The following is a 14,877-nucleotide window of genomic DNA, read 5'->3' as shown; positions in this document are numbered from 1 at the left end:
TGAGGAAGGTCCCGTCACCGTCCCATTTCATAGACGGTGGTTAAGCCCTGGAGTCATGCATCCGGTATCGCACAGCAGGTTTGAACTCTGACTTTGGAGAGTGAATTCTCAACCTAGTGCTTTAGGAGCTCCCTTAATCGGCTTATTACCTCCTCCCCAGAGAAAGTGTTTGTTTTTGTTTAGTCATTAAGTTGTGTCTGACTCTTTGAGACCCCATGGACTACAGCACACCAGTCTCCTTGTCCTTCTTTACTTCCCAGAGTTTGCTCAAACTCATGTCCAGTGAGTTGGTGAACCATCTCATCCTCTGCCACCCCCTTCTCCTCCTGCTTTTCCCAGCATCAGGGTCTTTTCCAATGAGTCAGCTTTTCCATCAGGTGGCCAAAGTATTGGAGCTTCAGCTTCAACATCAGTCCTTCCAATGAGTATTCAGGGTTGATTTCCCTTAGGACACTGTCCCCTGCTTAAAACCCTTTAATTACCTCTCATTCATCTGAGGAGAAGACCCAAATTCCTTAATGGGACAATCAGACCTGCTGTCTTCTGGCTTCCTCTCCTGTCCAGCTCCTCTCACTTCTGGCCTTGGTGCCATCCGTCCTTGTCACCTGGAGTCCTCCCCCCACCCCCACCACCCAGTCCTTCCCTCTGCTATTAGCCTTGCTCATCTGTTGGGTCTCAGCATCCATGCCACAAGCAGCCTTTCCTGCTCAACTGTGGCCCCTCTCCAGCCTCCACTTACTTTCCCTATTCACATCCTGGACTCCCATGTCCACGCCATGCCATACACAGAGCGGGCATTTCTCATTCCCTTTTCCTTCTTCTTCTCTGAACTGTAAGCTGTGTGAGGTTGCTTTCAACACCATGAGTCCTCAAATAGTTGTCAAGTGCATCAGATGATAGATGAAGACTTGGACCTCAGCCTACACTTAAAAATATTCCCACCTTCATCCATCCATCCAGCCTTCTCTCTTGATGTGCTCTGTTCCAGTCGGCAGACCATTTTAAATCAAAAGTCATATATTAACAGAGGCGCCTTTGTTTCGGGTCATATTTCTTTCCTGTTATGGCCAGTCCAGCTTCAAGACGTTTCCTTGCTGCTGACATACGCCAGTGACATGAGCGCGAGGATGTCACCCATTTCCTCCTTCTGTGATGTTTGTCCTTTAGCTGTGTGATTGGAATTTTGTAAAAATAGCTGACCAACTGCAGTACATCTAGTTCCATAAACTCACTGGGAGTAAGTCCCTCTGTCCAGCCTCTGAGGGGCCCACACCTGCTCCCAGGACATTCCAGGAGACGCTGTCATACACAGCACAAAGAGCATCTGTTCCCTGGGCCCACTCTGGAAGGACAGCTGAGGCTGTGCCCAGAGATGGCCAGGTCAGCCTGTTCCTGGGACCAGGGCTGGTGTCACACAACCAGCGACAGAGCTTGATTGGCAGGTGTGACGTGCGTCCTTGCTCACCAGCTCCCTTCACTTCTGCCTGTGTGGAGGAGGCAGACTCTCCTGGGAGCCCAATTAGCATGTCATGGCGTGTGTGTGTGTGTGTGTGTGTGTGTGAGAGAGAGAGAGAGGGAGAGAGAGCGAAAGAGAGAGAGAGAATGCGTGTATGTGTAAGAGAGAGAAAGAGTAGTAAGTAGAGGGAGAAAAAGAGAAAGGAAAAGCAAAACTGAGACAGAGAAAGGAATGGGGAGACAGAAACTCCTGAGAGAAGAAGGCTATCAGAGATGTTGACAGATGGAAACAAGGAAAAGGGCGAGGAGAGAGCTGAGCAGATAGAAGGCTTGGGAACGCGGGCAGGCAGCACCATTGGTGGCCTTTTGGTCAGGTTAAGTGCACACAAATGGGTGGTGTAGGATGTCAGCCCATCTGGAGGACTGTGTGTGAAGTCAGGGCAAAGTGAGCATCTGCGTGGTGGTTGGTTTGCTCCTAATGGGCTGGGATGGACCCTGGGAGGGCGACAGCCTGGGTAGATCAGACCAGGAGATTGTCTCCATGGCAGCGGGCTTCACTCTAAGCCCCAGTGGGCTCTCTTGTATGTTTAGGTGTGGGTCTAGCACACAGAGATCCCGGAGCCAAGCAAAGCTGTTTGAGACCATCCATCGGCTTTAGAGCCCCATCGAGAGGGCGCCATCACTCTTGCTCTTCATATGTGAACTGACTTAATCCCCACAACCCCCTCTAGGGGTGGATGATCTGGCTGCCCCTATTGTGGTGATGGAGATGGGGAGACATGGAAAACAACCAACTTGCCCAACACTGCCCCCCTGGGAAGTAGCGGAGTGGGACTTTGAACCCAGGATTTCTGGTTCCAGAATCAGTGCCTTTAACCGCTGTCCTGCTAATCAGATTCAGCTTGTAAGCTACAGTCAATTCTTCTTTTTTTCTTCCTAGAGCACTTTCCAGAGACAAGAGCAGAGGCATGCGTGCTTGCTTAGTCGTGTCCAACTCTTTGTGACCCCATGGACTGTAGCCCGCCAGGCTTCTCTCTCCATGGGACTCTCCAGACAAGAATACTGGTGTGGGTTGCCATGCCCTCCTCCCGGGGGTCTTCCTGACCCAGGGATCGAACGTGTGTCTCTTGTGGTTCCTGCATTGCCGTCAGAGTCGTTACCGCTAGTGCCACCTGGAATCCCACAGTGGCGAGAACTGGAACATTTATAGCTCTGAGATGAGATTTCCTGACAGTCTTTTAAGCTTCAGGTGGGGCCAGTGATTGACTGCCTGGACTCTGGAGCCAGACCAACCCGGGGTTCACACCCCAGCACTGCCACTTCCCAGCTGGGTGCCCCTGGTCCTTTAAGGAGCTGATCTAGGTCACAGGCTCGTCTTTTGTAAAAATGAGAACAAAACCAGGACCGTCCCCGTGGGGCTGTGAGGGTTAAACAAAGTCATGTATTTCACATACCTGGCCTGAAGTAAATCCTCAATAAATATTGCCCATTATTATCTTTCAAATGAAGCTCCTTTCTATTTTATATCCTTATTGCAAGGAGAAAATGAGATAATAAATGTACAAGTGCTTTGGAAAATTTGTTTCACCATTCCACTGTTAGATGTTATTATTGTTGTTAAATACTCAGTGAATATAAAGTCCACGGAAGGCATGTAGGTGAATACTGCGCCAGATAGGCCAGCAAGATATGGAGACCACCATGGAGGGGGCTGGAGGAAGGGGCCGGAGGAGAAGGATAGACAAGTGACTTTGATACCAGATGCAATATGGGAAGTCCCATAAGAGAATTCCAGCATCAAACTCTGGGGTCCAGCAGAGAAAGGAATAGGAAAAGGCTTAATTAAAACACCAATTTTTGAAAAGATATGAAATCCATTCACTCAATTCATATTGAGTCCTTACCCTTTGCCAAGTCATTGACTGCTAGGGATACAATGATGATTAAGACATAGTCTGGGTTCCAGGAAATGATCCTTGGCTTGAGTTTTCGACTGGAATTGGTTGGGAAGGGCATTGCAAGAGGAGGAAATAGGGTCAGCAAAGGCATAGAGGGCTTCCCTGGTGACTCAGCAGTAAAGATGCCATCTGCAATGCAGAATCTATAGGAACACAGGGTTCGATACCTGGCTGGGGAGGATTCCCTGGAGAAGAGCATGGCAACCCACTCCAATATCCTTACCTAGAGAATACCATGGACAGAGGAGCCTGGCAGCTACAGTCCATAGCCATAAAAAGAAGTCGCAAAGAGTCGGACACGACTGAAGTGACTTAGCATGCACACATGCATGTACACAAAGGTATAGAGATAAAAATATAAGCAAGCTTTGTGAAGCTGCCAGGAGTCATCTGTGACTAGCATGGAGTTTATAGAGTAATGCAAAGTGAACCCAGAAAAGATGTTTGGGCCTTTATTTGGGTGGTTTTGATTTAATGACAGTTTGTAATTAACTTAGAAGGCAATAGGGAGCCATCTAAGGGCAATAATATGATTGAGTCACATAAAGACCACCCTCAAGTACCAGTTCACATCAGTGCCACTTATTTTTGCTGGTTTAGAGATTATGCCCTAAATACAGAAGATAGCCTATCCCATTAAAGACTTACTCTAAACATTTTCAGGGTGTGAACCTGTATATTCAGTCTTTGAGTGTGACACCAAGTCAACTTCAATAAACGCTCTGTATCTTGTACTTTTCTCAGATTTACTGTAGTGCACACACACACACACACACACACATTAGTAGACTACATTGTAAAGTCAGCTCTGCATTTGGGGGTATTTACATGTGTCATTTTCTCTTTCAGCTCCAAAATGTAATGTGTCAATATGTAACAGTCAAGAATAAATGTATATGGCAGGGTAATTGTTCAAGAATTAAAATATATGCCAACAGAACACCAACAGATTTTATTTCGTGACATTTGGGGCTCCTTTCTTTGCAGTGTTTCCTTGTGGTAAAAGAGGTAGATTAAAGATCATTGCAAATCAAAGCGATGCTTTCAACTTTTGAAATGAACGCTCGCTTGTCTTTTTCCACTTTTCACACATTTGCATAGATGTCAGCTGAATTCTGAATTCTTTTCAGAGTCATGTTTAATACAAAGTTATGAACACCTGCGTGCCACAAAATTGCTTTGCCCCTCTCTTCCTCACCTCACACCCCCACTGTCCTTTCCTTCACCCCCTCTAGAGCACAGTTCTCCTGGAAGATTTCACAGGAGATTAAAGAGAGGGAATCAGAGCCTTAAAAAGAAGCCAGTAGCTGCCAAACAGAACCTGCAAGTGGGAACTGACCCCTCCCTGCTGCTGACCCTCCTATGTGAGTTTCTGTTTGTTTGCAGTTCTGTAGGCGGTGGTAGAAACTGTCCTACAGAAATGCCTTCTGTGTCTCCCAGTGTGATCCCGGTGGTCAGGTGAGACTCTTCTAGGACAGATGATATGCTGTTGGCTTGCTCATGCTCCGTTGCTCCGTTGTGTCCGACTCTTTTCAACCCCATGGACAGTAGCCCCCCCGCCACCCCCTCCACCGCCAGGCTCCTCTGTCCATGGGATATCCTAAGCAAGAATACTGGAGTGGTTTGCCATTTCCTCCTACAGGGGATCTTGCCAACCAGGGATCAAACCCCTGTCTCCTGCATTGCAAGTGGATTCTTTACTGTCGAGCCACCTGGGTGGCTTGGGCAGGGTTAAAAGGCCTTGAGAGTGTGGTAGGGTGGAAACCCCAGTTTTTCCTCCACTTGCTTTATGGGTAGTCTTGGTCTAGGGGTGCGTTTAATTCTGATTGGCTGCTAGCTGCCAGACTCTTCTAGGTTTGCAGGCAGCTCTGCTTGCAGTGGGTTGCTAACCACAACTGTCGCGGACTTGAAAGGAAACAAAACCTCTGGCAGGGCAGGGTCTTGGTTGGGTCTATGTTTTGTTGTCTGTTATTTCTAATTCCAAATTAATAGCATAGATCAAGCCCAACAGTTAAATCACACATCTGCCTGGGGTTTGGGTAGCGATTCACAATATGTTTTTGTTCATTATTGCTTTAATTATGGCTCAGACTTCTTTTGAATCGCTCCCAAGTAACAGGTGGTTTTCTGACCATGATAAATGCTAAATGCTGCTGTGTATAAGGCAGTTAGGCATTGTTTGCCTAGCTGTGGTTACACCTAGGCCCCAGGCAGCCTCTGAATTAGCAGCCTGCAACAGATTGGAATTCCTAGGGGACTTCACTTAACCCTTAGTTCTCCCAAACTTATTTTCCGTTTGCTGTGGGGTGGGGGTTCCCCGTTACATCCAGCAGCTCAGCATATGTACTTTTTGTATCCTGGGAGGTTGCGGGAGGGTTCAAGTAGGTCAAAAAGTTAATATGTCAATGTTCTGAAGGTTGATGGGAGTAAGAACTTGGTGTGATATTAAAGATGATTTGAATTTAGATTTTTTTTAGAATAAAAGCATTCTTTTATATATCTGCAATAGACTATAACAATTAAATAAGTCACACATGAATCAGAAATTAGAACAAGGGCAAAGACCTATTAGATCATCGAGCCAATCCCCAGCTGACACAGAATTATTCCCTACGGTATTTTCAGGAGAGCTTTATACAGTCTTTTTTGAAAGACTTGAGCAATTGGGGCCTTCAATTATTTCCTTAGGGAGACACTTTCCCTTATAAAAGGCCACAGTGTTTTTCTCCTTAGCCTGATTCAAGCTAAAAAAAAATGTCTATGCTGCACACAAAATCATCTGCACAATGAGACTGGTCGGAGGTAGAAATTATGCCAAGGTCTTTCAGAAAACTGTGCTTATACTTGGCATTCTTCTGCGTCTTCTCATTTCTGGGTTTTATGCTGGAATTTTTGTACCCCATGGAGGGGACAGCCCTATCCGTCAGAATATTTTCTGTTTCCGCTGTCACTATCACAAACCCATCAGAGGTGACATGGAACCCCCTCCTTAGTTTGAAAAAAGGGGAAAAGATGTTTTTGAATAAAATCCGTCCAGATTATCCATGTTTCCAGGGTAAAAAGAACTCAGCCATCCAGGAAATAGCAACTGCTTAGAATTCTTGTCTCTTTGGAACAAACTGGTATTGTCTTTTGGACTTTGTTGGAGAGGTACCAATGGTGTTCATCCATGGCCTGGGGCTCCGGAGAATCTGGGGCTACAGATTCTCTGTATTCCCAGGCTGGGGGCTTCTGACCCAGCAGCAGCAGAGTGGCACCCATAAAGCTGCCCCCTGAATGGCTGTAGTTTGCATCCCAGTGCCCTTAAAGGGGGAGGGGCTTCACCGGTGGCTCAGTCATAAAGAATATGCCTGTGATGCAGGAGAGGAGGTTTGATCCCTGGGTTGGGAAGATCTCCTGGAGAAGGGAATGGCAACTCACTCTAGTATTCTTCCTTGGAGAATCCCATGGACAGAGGAACCTGGCAGGCTACAGTTCACGGGGTCGGACAGGAGTGAACTGACCTAGGACACCCACACTGGAAATGACAGAGGCAGGAGGAGAATAAAGAGGTTCTCTCAGAGTTCATCAACTCCTGTGATTACTCAGAATGACTCACACTGAGGCAAAACAAATGCCTTCTGCAGACCGGCTACCCTGACCAGGGCTGAGTCAGCGGGGCCAGCGGTGGGCACACTGAGCCTACAGCTGTGGCCAGAGCAGACACATAGCTCTGTGGTTGTGGCCTTCAAAGAGGCATGTGACACATGGAGAAGACGTGGGGAACTCTCCCTGCTCAGAACTGGGGGAGGAGGAGAAAGACTAAGAGGCCGCAGCAGCCTGAGAGTCAGGGGTAGGTGTGGGTGTGCCATCCCGTGTGGCAGTCCCGCTGCTGAAGCGACCCTCCCAGACTCTTCCTCGTGCCTCCTTAGGCCTTTTGCACCACGGATGCGGGAGTGTTTTGGTAGAATTGTTGAGGCTGTAAGAAGCAAGTGTGGCATCTTAGCCCTTTGCCTCTCCCAAAGATCTGTTATTTGTTGTTGTTGAGTCATGTCTGACTCTTTGTGACCTCATGGACTGTAGCCCGCCAGGTTCCTCTGTCCATGGGGTTCTCCAGGCAAGAATACTGGAGTGGGTTGTCCTTTCCTTCTCCAGGGGATCTTCCCAACCCAGGGATTGAACCCATATCTCCTGCATTGCAGGCAGATTCTTTACCATTGAGCCATCAGGGAAGTCCAGTTGCCCACCTGCAAATATCATGGGTTTCTGGTGCTCTGAGGCTGGGTTTGCTGCTTGCTGTGTGCTTTTTGTGACTTGGAGGGTACATGGTAATGGTTTTAGCTCTTTAGGTCCAGATGTGGAGTCTTCCATTGGGAAGAACCATCTGTGGCCATATCTAAACTCTGGTGTCCCATACAGTCTTACTAGCAATAAAGCTGCCATGTTGAGCAACTGGATCTACTTTGAATTGATTCTCAAAGATGGAGCAAAGAGCTGTGATGATCATTGCTATAACACTGTAAATTTAATACTAGCTTCTGAGACAAATAAGTGAGGACTAGGGTTGGAGATGGGGCAACTTGATTACTGAAATATACACATTAGATACACACGTTAGATTCAGAACAAGTTCTGTTGTCCAACAGTAAAATTTTGGTAAAACAGTAAATAAATTACTGCATGCATGTGCGCTTAGTTGTTTCAGTCGTGTTCGACTCTTTGCGACACTACAGACTGCCAGGCTCCTCTGTCCATGGGATTCTCCTGGCAAGAATACCGGAGTGGGTTGCCATGCCCTCCTCTAGGGGATCTTCCTGACTCAGAGATTGAACCCGAGTCCCCACGTCTCTGGCATTGCAGGTGGATTCTTTACCACTGAGCCATTGGGGAAGCCCCCCAAATTACGGCATATCAATATAAAAAAACATGATGACACTAAAATGATTCTATGTGTATTTAGGATTCATAATATATTCACAGTCTATAAGAGGCCAAAGCAGATTATAAAAAAGTATTATTGCATTTTTGGTTAAAACATGCACACCTAAGAAAAAATCTGGAAAGGGGCTTCCCTGGTTGCTCAGTGGATAAGAATCCACCTGCCAATGCAGAATACGTGCATTCGATCCCTGGTCTGGGAGGATCCCACCATACCGTGGAGTGACTAAGCCCAAGTGTCACAACTATTGAGCTTGCACTCTGGAGCACAGGAATGGTAACTATTGAACCCATGTGCCACAACTACTGAAGCCCGTGGGCCCTAGAGCCTGTGCTCTGCGACAGGAGAAGCCACTGCAGTGAGAGCCCTCACACCACAACTAGAGTAGCCCCTACTCCCCGAAACTAGAGAAAAGCCTGTGCAGCAACAGAGACCCAGCATAGCCATAAATAAATAAGTAAATAAAATTAAAAAGAAAAAAAATCTGGAGAAATATAACTTAGGATATTAACAAATCATCTCTGGGAGAGGGATTAACTGCAAGGTTTTTTCCTTAACATAATGTTATGTTAATTTTTTCTTAAGATGAAGACGGAGTTCTTGAGTAACTAAAGGAAATGGAAGATTGTAGGCATCTCGTCATACAAAAGAGAAGGGATGGCGGAAGGAAACAGCACTGGGTCTAGCACAGGAAAGAGCTGGTTTTGAATCCCCGATTTGCTCCTACTCACAAGGTGGCCTTGACACTTGAGTCTTTCGTTTCTTCGTCTGAGCATTGTGGACTCACAACAGTGCACAGAGAGACAGGCTGTCATCTGATGGGTCCCTGAAGGCCCACAGGGGCTGATGTACGAACAGAACTTGGTCACCACAGCTTTGTGGGTTAAAAATCTTGATTTTATTATTATCCAAGAGTGTCTCAGAGATTGATTTCCACTAACCAGCTCCCTAAATAACTCACATATACATTAGTCTCTACTTTTATTTGACTTGATAGAGGTAGAGTGAGATGGCAAGAGGCAGGAGTCTTTTTTTTAAATTTCTTTTATTTTTGATTTGTGCTGGGTCTTCATTGTGGCACATGGGCTCTTCATTCAGCATGCGGGCTCTCTAGTGTGGGTCATAGGCTTAGTTGCCCATGGCATATGGGATCTTAGTTCCCCAACCAGGGGTCAAACCCATGTCCCCTTGAAAGGTGGATTCTTTACCACTGGACTACCAAGGAAGTCCCAAGGTAGGAGTCGTGAGTTTTCTGTTTGATGCAGATTTTCCATTCAGCCAACTACCTAGGAAGCCAAATTATAATAAAACCTTGCTGTGCTCAACAAACAATTTCTAATTACCTAAGATGCTCTAGACTTTGGGCTAGGTGCTGCAGGGGCAGTAGCAGCCACATGGACAGTTTCTTAGTGTGTGTAATATTAGAATATTAATAACTGTATAGGTAAGTTTAGGAGCTTTGAAGTCAGCTGGTCCAAGACTAATTCTTCTACTTGCCGCATAACCTTGGGAAGGCCACTTAGCCACTCAGAAAGCCACTCTTTCTGAACTTCATATTCTCTTCACTAAAGTGGAAAGAACACCCACCTCACTCATAGTCTTGTTTTGAACACCGCGCTAAATAACGTATATGAGGTGTGAAGCACAGTGTCTGGCACGTAGACATGCTTGATCAATGGTGCTATAGCAACTACTGATACACGGCTTTAGCTCAGTGCTTAGTTTTGCAACAGGTCCTACCAGGTCTGCTAAACCTGGGCCTTTGTCAAGCTAACCTCGCAAGTTAGTACTTGCTTGGGAACATCTGGCTTTCATTTTCTTGACTTTTTTCACTTGAAACACTCACTGACCTTTCTGATTATTACCTTTTTTCTTTAAATATGTTAATACTAGCAATTAGACCAGGGTTTGGTAGACACTTTCTGTAAAGAATCTGATAAATATTTGGGGCAAAAGGAAAAGGAACTAAAGCTACAGAAGAAGGTGGGGTACATGTATCAGATGGGGGTATGGGGCAACCCTTGTTGCTACAGAGGCATTATTTCCCCTGGAAAAACAGTCTCAGCCTCTTTCCTTGTACTTTCTCAGCCCCTACATTTTCATCTCTATTACAACCACTCAACTCTGCCACGGTGGAACAAAAGAAGTCACAGACTAGACGTAAATGAATGAGCATGGCTGTGTTCCAGTGAAATTGTATGGATATTGAAATTTGAGTTTAATGTAATTTTACTGTTGTTGTTGTTCATTCGTTAAGTTGTGTCCGACTCTGTGACCCCATGGATGGCAGCACGCCAGGCTTCCGTGTCCTCCACTATCTTCCAGAGTTTGCTCAAACTCATGTCTTTGAATGGGTGATGCTCTCCCTCTGTCACCCTCTTCTCCTTTTGCCTTCAGTCTTTTCCAGTGAGTTGGCTCTTTGCATCAGGTAGCCAATATATTGGAGCTTCAGCTTCAGCATCAGTCCTTCCAATGAATATTCAGTGTTTATTTCCTTTAAGATTGACTGGTTGGATCTCCTTGCAGTCCAAGGGACTCTCAAGCATCTTCTCTAGCACCATTGGAAAGCATCAGTTCTTCAGTGCACAGCCTTCTTTATGGTCCAGTTCCAACATCTGTACATGACTACTAGAAAAACTATAACTTTGACTATATGGACTTCTGTCGGCAAAATGATCTCTCTGCTTTTTAAAATGCTGTCTAGGTTTGTCATAGCTTTTTTCTAAGGAAGCCTGATCTTAGTGAAAATGAGGGGAGTACCTTAACTTTTCATTTGAAAGGATCTTCCTCCTATCTTGAGAGGTAAATTCAGCTCCACAAAGCACTTGCGAGAAATGTATACTTTACTGACGATATTTTGGGAATACAGGGAGATGAATTCATGAGCCACCTCACACTGCAAAAACATAATAAAATACCAATTAGACATTCCTTCTGACTCTCACAAAGTGTTGCTGGTTTTGCCAGCTTTCTTACCTCCCTTTCTTCTCTTGCTTCAAAGTCTTCTCTACTTCTCTGAGCAAGGCAGCTCAACATTTCTTATACTATTCAAGAGCATCTTTTAGGATCATTTTATTCTTCTAGATGTTGGTCTTTCAGATGATTTTTTGGTTAGAGTCTATTGATGGTAAAGTGTCTCAGATTTGTTTAGCCATTATTTTTATTTTATTATAATTTTTCAATACATAATATTTCTGAGCACGCAGTTCTAGATTGACAGCTATTTTCTTTCAGTTCTGAAAATGTGGCTCCACTGACTTTTGGCTTCATTGTTTCTGTTGGAAGCCCACTGTCACACCACAGTCATTCTGTTATATGATCTGTTTTTCCTTTCTTGTTGCTTTCAAGATTTTCTCCCTGGCTTTGGTGTTCTACATTTTCACAGAATGTGCTTGGTATGTGATATTATTTTAAAATTTTTACCCTGCCTGGATATATTATGCTTCCTGTCTCTGCAGATCCATGCCTTTCATTAGTTCTGACATTTTCTTGGCTATTAGTTCATCAATCAGGGTCTCTCTCTCTCATTCTTTCTATTCTCTCTTGTATAACTCTGGATGTATATTAGAACTTCTCATTTATTCCTCCCTTTCTTTCTCTGTTTTCTATTTCTTTTCTTGTGTGTATGCTTCATTCTGTTTTCTTCAGATCTATCTTCAGTTCACTAATCCTCTCTGCATCCATGCTTATTTTGCTGTTTCACCTATTCATTAATGTATATATACACATACATACCTACATACATGTATGATGAATGTATTCACCTCATGTGTACATATAGTTCTATTTTTACTTCCATAAGTTCCATGATTCTTTGTCAGATTTGTTTGGTCACTTTTGATAGTCCCTTTTTAAAACTTGTTCATTTTTCTGTCTTTCATTTCTTTTAACATTTTGTGCATAGTTATTCTAAGTCCTACATCTCATAATCCTAATATTTGAAGTTTTGGGGGGTCATGCTCAGTGTTTCTATTGATTCTCACTTATGATGGTAGTTACCTTGTGGTCTGGTTCTTTTTTAAAAAAGTTATATGTAATCACACTTACACTATGGGAATCCTCATGTGACTGTGTTAGGAAGGCTTTGCTTTGGAGAGGATCTACATTTCTTCCTGCCAAGTGCTGAGGCCACTGTATTTTTTGTTTGTTTGTTTGAGCTTTTTAAGATTAGGTGGGTAGAAAATAAATTTGCATCTAAGGTTCATACAAAACAGACTCATAGTTATAAATTCCCAAGGGAGCCATCATTATTATTTAAATTTTTTATTATTATCACTGTTATTAATTACATTTTACACCTGGAGTTGTGGTGAAACAGAAGGATTTACCTCTAACTTGCGTTTACCAGCTAGTGTGTTTTTCTAGCCCACCATTTTTCTGCAGAGAAAGCCCATTTGAAGGTTCAAGCTCTGATGACTCTCAGGTTCCTCTCCCACTTTGCATGGGTCCGTATGAAAACTGACCTTTTCCAGTCCTGTGGCCACTGCTGAGTTTTCCAAATTTGCTGGCATATTGAGTGCAGCACTTTCACAGCATCATCTTTCAGGATTTGGAATAGCTCAACTAGAATTCCATCACCTCCACTAGCTTTGTTCGTAGTGATGCTTTCTAAGGCCCACTTGACTTCACATTCCAGGATGTCTGGCTCTAGGTCAGTGATCACAACATCGTGATTATCTGGGTCGTGAAGACCCTTTTTGTACAGTTCTTCTGTATATTCTTGCCAACTCTTCTTAATATCTTCTGCTTCTGTTAGGTCCATACCATTTCTGTCCTTGTGATGGAATTCCAGTTGAGCTATTTCAAATCCTGAAAGATGATGCTGTGAAAGTGCTGCACTCAATATGCCAGCAAATTTGGAAAACTCAGCAGTAGCCACAGGACTGGAAAAGGTCAGTTTTCATTCCAGTCCCAAAGAAAGGCAATGCCAAAGAATGCTCAAACTACTGCACAATTGCACTCATCTCACATGCTAGTAAAGTAATGCTCAAAATTCTCCAAGCCAGGCTTCAGCAATACATGAACCGTGAACTTCCTGATGTTCAAGCTGGTTTTAGAAAAGGCAGAGGAACCAGAGACCAAATTGCCAACATCCGCTAGATCATGAAAAAAGCAAGAGAGTTCCAGAAAAACATCTATTTCTGCTTTATTGACTATGTCAAAACCTTTGAATATGTGGATCACAATAAACTGTGGGAAATTCTGAAAGAGATGGGAATACCAGACCACCTTACCTGCCTCTTGAGAAATTTGTATGCAGGTCAGGAAGCAACAGTTAGAACTGGACATGGAACAACAGACTGGTTCCAAATAGGAAAAGGAGTACGTCAAGGCTGTATATTGTCACCCTGTTTATTTAACTTATATGCAGAGTACATCATGAGAAACGCTGGGCTGGAAGAAGCACAAGCTGGAATCAAGATTGCTGGGAGAAATATCAATAACCTCAGATATGCAGATGATACCACCCTTATGGCAGAAAGTGAAGAGGAACTAAAAAGCCTCTTGATGAAAGTGAAAGTGGAGAGTGAGAAAGTTGGCTTAAAGCTCAACATTCAGAAAACAAAGATCATGGCATCCGGTCCCATCACTTCATGGGAAATAGATGGGAAAACAGTGGAAACAGTGTCAGACTTTATTTTGGGGGGCTCCAAAATCACTGCAGATGGTGACTGCAGCCATGAAATTAAAAGATGCTTACTCCTTGGAAGGAAGGTTATGACCAACCTAGATAGCATGTTCAAAAGCAGAGACATTACTTTGCCAACAAAGGTCCGTCTAGTCAAGGCTACGTTTTTTCCTGTGGTCATGTATGGATGTGAGAGTTGGACTGTGAAGAAGGCTGAGCGCCGAAGAATTGATGCTTTTGAACTGTGGTGTTGGAGAAGACTCTTGAGAGTCCCTTGGACTGCAAGGAGATCCAACCAGTCCATTCTGAAGGAGATCTGCCCTGGGATTTCTTTGGAAGGAATGATGCTAAAGCTGAAACTCCAGTACTTTGGCCACCTCATGTGAATAGTTGACTCATTAGAAAAGACTCTGATGCTGGGAAGGATTGGGGGCAGGAGGAGAAGGGGACGACAGAGGATGAGATGTCTGGATGGCATCACTGACTCGATGGACGTGAGTCTGAGTGAACTCCGGGAGTTGGTGATGGACGGGGAGGCCTGGCGTGCTGCGATTCATGGGGTCGCAAAGAGTCGGACACGACTGAGCAACTGAACTGAACTGAAAGACCCCATTTCCTTGTATGACCATTAAGGGTTTTCTTAAAGTATCAGAGTAAATATTTTAAGCTTGTAGGCCATATGATCTCCATTGCAACTACTCAGCTCTGCTGTTGTAGCACAAAAGCAGCCATGGATTATACATAAATGAATGAGCATGGCCATGTGCCAATAAAACTTTATTTACAAAAACAGGTGGTTGGCCCACATGCTGTGGTTTGCTAATCTCTACTCCAGAATCCTGACTTTGACATTTGTTTCTCGAGCAGCCCCTGGGTTTTGAATTTTCTTACTTTTCTTTTTACTTTATATTTCTGTG

This window comes from Bos grunniens, chromosome 14 (assembly GCF_055505025.1).
Source record: "Bos grunniens cultivar Pamir isolate PY7600 chromosome 14, Bosgru_T2T1.0, whole genome shotgun sequence".
Lineage (NCBI taxonomy): Eukaryota > Metazoa > Chordata > Mammalia > Artiodactyla > Bovidae > Bos > Bos grunniens.
The sequence above is the reverse complement of the archived record's forward strand: the minus strand, read 5'-3'. Positions refer to the sequence as shown.